This window comes from Poecile atricapillus, chromosome 2, assembly GCF_030490865.1.
Source record: "Poecile atricapillus isolate bPoeAtr1 chromosome 2, bPoeAtr1.hap1, whole genome shotgun sequence".
In the NCBI taxonomy this organism is placed as follows: Eukaryota; Metazoa; Chordata; class Aves; order Passeriformes; family Paridae; genus Poecile; species Poecile atricapillus.
The window spans coordinates 35900643-35910791 of NC_081250.1; the positions used below are offsets into that span (position 1 = coordinate 35900643).

The 10149-nt window shown below is 37.0% G+C and overlaps 1 long non-coding RNA gene across 1 annotated transcript; it reads left to right on the forward strand.

Annotated features, from left to right (window-relative positions):
* The first annotated feature begins 4679 nt into the window (after window positions 1-4679).
* LOC131576449 (uncharacterized) lies at window positions 4680-9877 on the forward strand. Its single transcript, XR_009276980.1, has 4 exons — window positions 4680-4769; window positions 9115-9180; window positions 9301-9385; window positions 9488-9877. It is a non-coding gene; the product is annotated as an uncharacterized LOC131576449 (long non-coding RNA).
* The last annotated feature ends 272 nt before the right edge of the window (window positions 9878-10149 follow it).

Genomic DNA, 10149 nt, shown 5'->3' on the forward strand with positions numbered 1-10149 from the left:
AGTCTGTGTCCATCGAACAAAATATTTCAGGACAGGTTTAGCTTTAAACAAGTAAGTAGTCCAATTGACCTCACTAAGGCCACTCATCTACTTAAATGTCAATATGTATCTAAGTGCTTTCCTGGATTAGGGCCAGAACACTTTGTCTTTTGTAAGACGAAGTCCTGAGAAGACCTGTTGCAAATGGCTGTAATCTACAGAGTCCCAGAAAGGCAAAGCAAAATAAAAAAGGACAGTATCACATTATAACTTAGCTGTTCATTTATTTAAGGAATGTAGTTTATCATTAATGATTCACTTTATTGCAGGTGGGATTATTGCTATTTAAAGGCAGTAATAGTAGGAAATGGGATCAGGTATCTGAAACTCAGAATAGGCCTGAAGAGCAAAGGGACTGTGACAGAGATAGTGATTATCTTATCAGTGACTCAGAGTTATGACGTTCTCTGGAAATCATTTTGCACTAGGGGACTATTTTGCGCGTTACTGATTCTGGAGTCCCAGCAATGGAGCATCAAAACCAGCTTGGATGGAGGATGGAGTACACTCCCTCTGGATCCTTATCTCTGGAGAGTCCAAAATCTGTGAACTGCTGTCCACAAAGATCCATTGCAGAGGGTTGCTTTAATCCCATTAAAAAATGAAAACATTTAAATATCAATGATTGTCCCTTCCTTGATGAAAGTTAATATAAGGTAAGCCCAAGCATGTCACTGTGAATGAAGCAGAATTCCTTTCAGGGTAGCTCATGTAGCTGTGGTTGTGCAGGTCATACTCACAGTTGGTGTGGCCAACCTAACTTCATGCTCACATTAATAACTGAGAGTGTGACAAGTTTCCAAACTGCTGCCTTTGTACATGAAAAAAAAGAAAATGTCCTGTACATAATTTTTATTTTCAAAGCAAAATACAGATGTTCAGATAATCTTGGTAGTTTTAATTAAGTCACAGCTCACAAGATACAAAATATGTAATGTCAAGCTGCTGCCCAGTGCTTTTTGCTTCTCTGGGAATAACTGTCCTGTTTGTATTATAACAGCTTTTTGAAGTGTGAGAACCCAGAAATGAGTATATTAGCTATACCTAACTATACTCACTTCCACACACAGCTATCATGACTCTTTATGCTCAGGTAGAACAGAGAGGAGGCTTTAGCTAATTATAGTCTACATTTGAAAGGAAAGCAGCTCTGTATGTAGAATGGTATGTTTTAATACTTGGTGGATTTGTAATGGTCAAACTGTTGTTTTGAACCAAGATGGAAGCTTTGTTTTCCCTGCCATGTATTTCAAGGAAATTTGTGCTAGTGAACTGAAAGGTCAGTCTTCAGCTACAAGGAAAAGGAGGAATTACTATGGAGTATATCTCTATATCTTACACTAGCCCTATCTAAATTAAAAAATATACCAGACAATTTCAGGAAAACTAGTTCACAAATAATGAAACAATTGTAATACCTTAGGGCAAAGATTTGTCTTGCACTGAATTAATTTTGGAGTCCCACTGGGTTTATCACTCATTCACATATCAAAATCTTAAGTTGATTTCAAAACCCAGAAATTCAAATAAAGTACCTATTTAAAGTGCTCACTGTTTTTCTGTCCAATTTTTCTCTTTTCCTTGGACAACTCATGTTTACATTTACAGTCAGTATTCGTGAAGTGTTTTCCATACTTGGTACTGGGGAACAGTGCAGTACGTTGTTCTTTAGCTTCATTTGCTCCCTTCAAATAGTTTGTCTTGCAGGAAACATCTAATTCATCTGCTTCATGTAACTTCACCTATTTTTTTTTCCCAGAAAACAACTTCATATTTTATTGGGAAAACCAAGGTTACTCAGAATGAGAAAACAAAGAAAATAATTGTGAACATGTGTGTGTGTGTGTGTGTGTGTGCATAGTCATAATCCAGAAATCATGCTGATAAACAATGTGAAACAAAGCATTATTGATAATTCCAGAAGCTAGGCAGCAGGAAAAAAAAAAAAAGTCAAAGAAACTGTTTTCTTTCTCCCAGGTGGACAATATTTAAGGAATTTAAGTGGTACCTCTTCTCAGTCTTCTCAGTCAGAAGACATTACTGAAATCAGCAGAATTGAGAGTTCTGAGATAATTGGTCAGAAAAAGTGCAGGAATTTGTTTTGAGGAGTTGGGTTAAACACACCTGCAGTTCTAAATGCCCAGGGAACCCTTGTGAGGCTTTAAAAGATAGGAAATTAGGTAAATCAGTCTCTGAATTTCATTGCCTATCTTATGTTAAAAGATTAATCAAGATAATTTTCCTTTTGCTGACACTATCACCCTTTGCACCCTTATCATAGTGCCTTTTATTTGAGAATTCAAGTAAGATTCAAGTGTATGAGGTATCTTAAAATAATTGAAACAATAAAAAAAAATAAAAATGCAGACTGATAGAAATCAGTGGAGCCAGTGGCTATACACTGGCAAATCCTTTTGGCATACACAGTGCCTCAGACCTTCATTGCTCTTTATCCTAAATTCCTTCTAGCTACCCATATATGACCCAGAAAACATTTTTCTAGAAAAAGATGACCAAATGCTCAGGAAGACGGTCAGAAATTTTGGAGGTCCTAAATTCCTAAAATGACTGGATTTCTGAAATACCCAGAGAATGTCTGTGTGGCCTTTTGGGAGCAGATGCAAGATGACACTGTTTGGGCTCCAAACTGGATGGCTAGGTGCCAATTCTGAACTGGATCCATATGTTTATATGGTGTCAACAGCAGTAAGCAGCAAGCCGATGTTGACTGGGGCTTTTAAGCTTCTCTGTAACACGGATACAAATAAAATCCATTTTAAAAATATTAAAATCAGTAATTTTATCTTATTCTTTATTGATAGGCAAATTCATTTCTTGATCCTTGCTTAGGAAGAACTTAGGAACTTAAGGGAAAAAAAGAAAGAATTTTAAATAGAGCAAAAACGCAGCATCTCTTTCCACAGGAAATTACTTTATTAAGTACTGAAATGAGCAATGTCAAATAGTCAAGCAAATGCATTTAGGCCTTAGCTGCTTCTGCTGGACAAAACACATATGGAACATATCAGTGCTGGCAATGTAATCTGCAAGAGAAAAACCCTTATTCCGCTTGTGTCTGTTACTTCCTCATTACATCTGAATGTGAGGAGCTCTTGCATTCATAATCATTCCATGTGATCAGTCTAGTTTCCTTCTTCCCCTGTACAGTCATAACCCTCGGCAGCTAAGTTATTTGAATTTTATTTAAATATTATATTTTAAGGCTTTCTTTGCAACAATATATTTTTCTTCCATCTTATCAATCTTCTTTAATTTCCTTCTGTCTTCTTCTGTCTTCATATTTGCTTTTTAATTCTAATGACTAACAGTTCTTATTCCTTTCCTGCTACCATGGTTCCTTGGCTTTATCTCTCTCTTTAATTTTGACTTGCTCTTTCACTCAGTGTTCACTCTTTTCTTTTTTCTTGTCTCTATGTTAGTGCTACGGAATATGATAACAGTAATCCTGAAACTCATTATAAGTAAAGGTTAATGTTTTTACCATTACATCCTATTGTCTTTCTCTGTTGTCCCTTTTCATAAATTTTCTTCATTCATGCTCTTCCCCTGCTATTTTTCTAACTTTTTTTGGAGTTTCTTCTGTCCTTGAGCAGTGACTTAGGAATGCTCAGAGGATCAAACTTCATTGCAGCTTCTTACCTTAGATGGAGGAGGAAAAAGCAATTTGTACACTGAATTCAAGAAAAATGTATAGATCCCTAAAGAAAGGGGAAGCCAGATAAGAAAAGGAAGGATGGAAGGGCTTTTCTGTGCAAAAAAGGTTTAGAGGAGTGCCAGCTGCAATTGCTTTATTTTCACAGCCTCCCGATACATGAAGTCAAAATGTGAGAGAACTAGAAAATCTTCAAATACTGCTTAGTTTTACTGTTATCCCAATAGAGATTCTCCCTCCTGGTGACTCTTCTTCCAGGACTAGGTTGCCATAGCAAAGAACAGAACAGAAGCTGGGAATTTCCTTCTGGTTTTTGGCATAAGAAAAGTGGTACTTTCCCTTTACTTCAGCTGCTGTTTACTCAGAAAGTGAGTATAATAACTGTATTAAGGCTGTATATTAACAGAGAGATTTAGTACATTAATATATTTTTCTGAAAATCCAGAGAGCACAGGAAGAGTTATATTAGTGGTCAGGACTCTTTATATCTTGTCTGGTTTATACAAAATATAAATGTTTCAGAGAAATTAAGAAGACTGTTACCTGTCTACTGATTTCTGTCAGTTTGTGATAGTTGTAGAACAGATGTTTTGTTAAGGTCTTCTGACCTGAAATTTCAACCATGAACCTATTTCTAGTAAAGGAGTTTTGAATATGCATATGAAACCATCTATAAATATGTTAAATTTTTTTAGCATTTTTACAACTAAAAATAAAGAAAACAAACATGACTGTTGACTTCTGCTCTAGAAGTTGGGATACTGTGTCACAGTTGCAGCTAGCCTGTAGCTGCCAGATAAATTTGGCTACATCAGACCCCCAAATTCAACCAGCCTAGAAGTAAAACAAATCCCTGGATTGGGCAGGGACGGGTTGGATTCAATCCCAAGCAGGGACCTCATCCAATCATGCTCAATCCAGAAAGCAGACATATCACTTGTCAAAGAGCTGGTGGTGCTAAAACCTCGACCAATCAGTTGTCTAGACCTGGGAGTTCTGAATGCGCTGTATAAGAAGGTCCTGAACAATAAAACATGCTGTTTGCTGAGGACCCTCGGTGAGTTTGTGCCATTTCTGTCTCCAACCAATGACCCATAATGCAATAATACTGGATAAAAAATTAAATGGTGGAATTAGTTTCTGTTAAGAACTGTGCTGGTTAGTGCAGCATACCCAAATCTACCATCCCTAAGGGACAGGAACTGATGTTAATTGCTAATGTGAGCAATACAAAAATTAATGGGATTAAGGAACTCCATTACAAGCTTTAGGACAGGATGCAATCTCACTCGCTGTTGTCTTGCAGTCTACCAGTATCCATGTCAAGCAGCAAGAAAAACTATGTTCCCCATGTGTTACCAAACAGTTTTAAACCTGCTTCAAATAATTTGTGCTGTGTGATTTTTTTCTCATGTGAATGAAATGTGTTTATGTCTTGGAGTATAACAAGTTTAATCAACTCCTCTCTCAACCCCTGTTGTGGGCATATGCTAAGATGTGATTTCTTGTAATTCAGAAAAGTTGCTAGGCTAAAGTAAATTATGTGGATTTTGACTGCCATTTAAGAAAAGAACTTCATTCCTCTTTTATGCATATGTATTCCTCTTTCTGTGGTAATGTGTTGCAAGATTTCTAACAAGACAAGCTGACACCAGCATACAGTTAATTGTTTATCAGCAGAAGTGTGCATGTGTTAACTCTCCCATTAAACCCTCAAAGGCGAAGACATAACACACTGCAACTCCTACTTAGCACATGTAGACCCAGTGTTTACCCTCATGGACATGATAAAATGAAGACAATTATAGAAGGAACTCAGGCTGTCAAAAAAATTCAACTGATTTTATTTATTTACTCACCTATAATGGAAAAGATGCAGTTTTCCTCAAAGAAGTGGAAGTGTTTAATATTCTGCTATGATGAGAATTCACAAAGCATGTAATGCTGAAATGACAAATTAAAAGTTTTATGTCATTTTGTTTGTGCAAATTTAATGAGAGCTTTTGATCATTATTAACATGTTTGTTAGTTTAAAAAAGTTTGGGTTTGAAGAAGGTATAAAAGCTCATTGTGGGCTATTTTATTGACATGCTCCTGTAATAATAGAGTCAGATGCTTCAAATGACAAAAACAGATGGCTTATGAAATGTCTTATGCCTCAAAAGTCAAACGCTTCTGTATATACCCAGTACTTACTAACAAATGTAAGGAGCGAAAAACTGAAATCCAATCCTTTGCAAAATCCTGGCTCTGGTCCGGTTTTTGTAACTCTGTAACTTCTCCGTAGAGGGCAGAGTACAGCGACAGAAGATGAGAAACACTGTATGTTCTTTATAACGATGCTCAGAACCACTTCAAGAACAGGTTTGTTGTCCTGGTCTCCCTGATAAAACATACCTGCCTCTGCTGAAATGGGCACGATGCAAGTCTTTTCCAGGGTGCCTGCCTTTCCTAGTAGAATAAAATGCAAATTTTGCTCCACTGAAACTTTATCCAAAAATACCTCAAATAGTATTGCTACAAAATAAGTTTTCCAAATGGTGATATTAAAGACAAACAAAGATTTGATTTTCAGCTTTTTCAAGGATGGCAAACTAATAACATGCTACTGGAATACGATAAGCTGTAATTTCCTGTTAAGATAACTCCACAGTTACTCAGATTTAGTGCCTAGGTCAAGACTTTTTAAAAAGACTTAATTTCTAGTTTGCAAACTGAGGCCTTAAGGGAGGCCTCTGTTATCCAGAAAGTCCTTCTTGTCTGCTCTTTTTCCCTTAAAGTCTTCTCTTTTAATGGGCAGGAAGGGAGTACTCTCAGTTTTTAAAAACCTTGACCTTTTTAAAGACATGTATACAAAGAGTCTCATTTTCATAGCAATGTGATTTAAAGCTGTGTTGCAACCAACTAACCACCACAGCATGATAGTCTTAAGAACAGACAGTTTAGAGAAGAACTGTTGAATGATGTTGATTTAGAAAAGCACTCCTTCTGGATTCAAGAGTCTGTAGGGGATGAGTAGATTTACTGTTAAGCTCTTGTTAATTCGAAACCATCACATTGAGTAGGCTGGTAGCCAAACTAAAAGGCATTATAGGTAGGATAGAGAGCAAACATTCCTTAAGCTGTATTTAATAGGCTAAAATGGTTGAGCTGCTTGATTAAAAAAAAATCCTCATACTTAGAGTTATAGAATCTATGCTGTAGAATAGCATACCCTAAGTTAGAAAAGGGCAATAATGATCATCAGAGTCCAACTCCTGGTTTACTCCTATAGTCACTGCTAGTATAATCAACTCCCCAAAATTTTTAAAAAAATTAATTTTCATGTACAGAAGGTTAATAAATGCTCTGCAGTAGACAAATCTGTCAATTTATGTTTTTCTACCTCTTTTTGCCATCTATAGGTACATTGTACCTTCTGCACCTTTTATGTGCATAAACACACCTGCACTTTACAGATGTTGCATACAATAATGCATTATTTATAGATAAACTTTGCTTTGGATTAATTATGAATCAGATTCCAGCTGTAATGGGACTACTCAAACATGTATACTTAATTGTAAACAAGTATAACAAACAAATATGTGCTAGACTGTGACCTGAACAATCAAATAAAGCAATTTAAATTATCACCAGAACTGTAGAGATACTTACAATAATGAAAAAACATATTTCAAGCAGAGGTGTCAGAAAAGCAACATTTAAACAAGATAATTGCTAACTAACTAAAGTTTTTCATGTTTGAAATAAAAAAGTATTTAGTGTATTAACAATAATCTGGTATTTGGCTTCTTTAAACACTGGTCATTTAGTCACTGGTTAGGGGTTTTGTTTCTTGGCATGTTTTACTGCCACACTATTTGAGTTAGAAAAGTTCAATGGGTAATGTTAGCTTAGCTGTAGAACTCTTGATATTTAATAGGATTTTATGAAAATAGCTAATATGTGCACATGACAGCAAGTTCTCATGGTTAAATATTGTCATAGAAGGCTCTTTTGATTCCATTATAATCCTTATTTCATTTAACAATTAAACAAATAGAGCCTGCTGAGGCCACTATTGAATAATGATAATGAAAAAAGTTTCTTTACCCCTTGATCTTCAAAAAGTTCTGGCAAAGAAAGTATACAGTTCATATTAGTATCACAAGCTACTTTGGAAACCTGAGCTCACAGGGATAAACAAGGTCTCTGTGGAGTTGCTCAGTCTTGGTGACCATTTCTGGGATTTGGTTTATCGGAAATGCCTCCTTTTGTATATGGAAATATTTTTCAACTTTAAGCATTCAAAATGCATCTGAATAAACACCGCGCTGGTTTAAAGAAGCCCTGTAAAACAGAGTGGGACAAAAAGAAAAATCAATGATGGTCATCAGAAGAAATCTTAGATTTGGAGAATTAATTATTTGCTACCTCCATCTTGCTAGCACAACTTTTCTAGTTTAGTGTCTGATACAATGTTTTTATCAGTAATTAAATTTTAATATTAGAATAAGCGTAATACAGACACTATTACATTGATTTGTGTGCATGTATCCTTAAGACTGGATTCAGAAATTTTACTATTTCCTTTGTATTGAATCATCACCTTCACAGCCAAAAGTCTGGCAATGTCTGCAGGTCTTGATATCATTCATTACAGAACTGCCAAGGCTAAAGTTAAATGATTTCTTTTTCAGCATTGTTATCTTGTTTCTATACAGGTTGGACAGATAAGCAGAGTTGAAAAGGGGTTTTTTAATCATTTTTTTTCTTGGAGACAGGACTGATCAAATTTTGCTAAAGCCTTAAAACTGGTATTCTACTATGTGCATCTTAAGCAGCAAGATGACAGAAAGCACACATCTTCCTCACCAGTTTACTGGCAACGCTCTGTGACAAATGATTCTAATAACATTTTGTACCTGTTGCATATAAATTTCATCCTTCAGAAGAAACAGTGATGCTGCTAATGACAAAGAGTCTCCTGCAGGGATGGTTTGTGTTGTCCACATCTGTAGATACAATACTGGATAATATTTAATATTCAAGGCTGACTTTTTCTAGTTAAATGGCAAGGCAAGGTGTTCAGGCAAGAGATGTTCACATAAGGGCAAATGGCAAAATCACTGTATTACCAGCTAATGAAAAACACAAACTTTGGCAGTTTCAGATCTTAAGTTTAATATTAGTGTACCTAGAGTTTACAGACTAAATCCTGCAAATGTGCAGGTTTTCATTTAACCTTAAGCTTTGTTAACAGTTTGATTAAATTGGGACCATATATGAGTCATACAGCAGTGTCAGGATCTGAACTTCCTTGACCCACTAGAAATGATACTGAATAAGTAATATTCTCCAAAGAGCTTCATGCTTTCCTCCAATCTGCATCACACCTTATGGTTCCTTTTCTGTTGCAGTGACAAGCACCATTGTCCAGATTGCAGACAGAATATTGAAGATAACGCTCTCACCAGCGCCAGTCTGTAAGTGTTGGTGGCTGTTTAATGACTGTGGGGACACAGACGTGAACCTCTTCAGGAAGAGGAGATTGAAATGAGGGCTTTCATGCTCCAAGTGATCTAAACAGTGGCTCTGTTTTTCAGAGGGATGAGCTGTCCCTTGGTGCTCTGAAGGAGAAAATGGAGGTGCCTTCCTTTCGGAGGCAGCTTAGGACAGTGGGCCACAAAGGTATGGTGGCACTGCTCTGCAGTCCACAGTAAAGCCTTGGAGCTGGGGGACAGGACTGAAAATGTACTCCTCAATCCATGCTGTCTTATTCAATCTATCTAGGTATCTGATCCCCGTGCCGGCGGTTCCAGGCACAGTCAATGATCTCCTGAGGGCAACTGGGGGAACCTAAATTAAAAGTGTAGTGCTTTCACTTGACTATAATCTGAGTCAGCCTCCTGCATTTTGCACTTCAGCCAAATGCTGAGGGTCAGATGGTATGGGACTGTCTTAGGTGTCTCTTTGCTCAGTGTGACTCTTTGCACTCTTATTCCTGTGATTTCAAATTTTGCTCATGTTCTCAATGTATTGTCTCCTCAACTGACTCAATTTCTGAATTTCAAGCAAAGGGCCAAGTGCCTCAACTATGGCATTTCATTTCCCTTTATTCAACTTAGTCGTGAAATATCAAGCTCTTGCAACGTGCAGCTGTGTTAAGAAGTAAAAATAAATACGCGGCTCTCTGAGTTACTGCTCTTCCACCAAGTCCCTCCTGTTTGTCTCACAGCAAACCTAAGCGAGTGTGTACGGGGTATGTGAGGGCACTCCAGCCCAGCATGCTGTGTTGTGGACACGCTTGAGGGCAACCATCAAGTTGCAGTTTCCGTTAAGCTTTTAATATTCCAGCACTCCATCACATTCGTTCCTTTGTTAATTAAAGGCTCTAATTGGACTAATTGGGCTCTCATTGCGCTGTCAGCGCCCGGTAGGGCTCGGGAACAGCC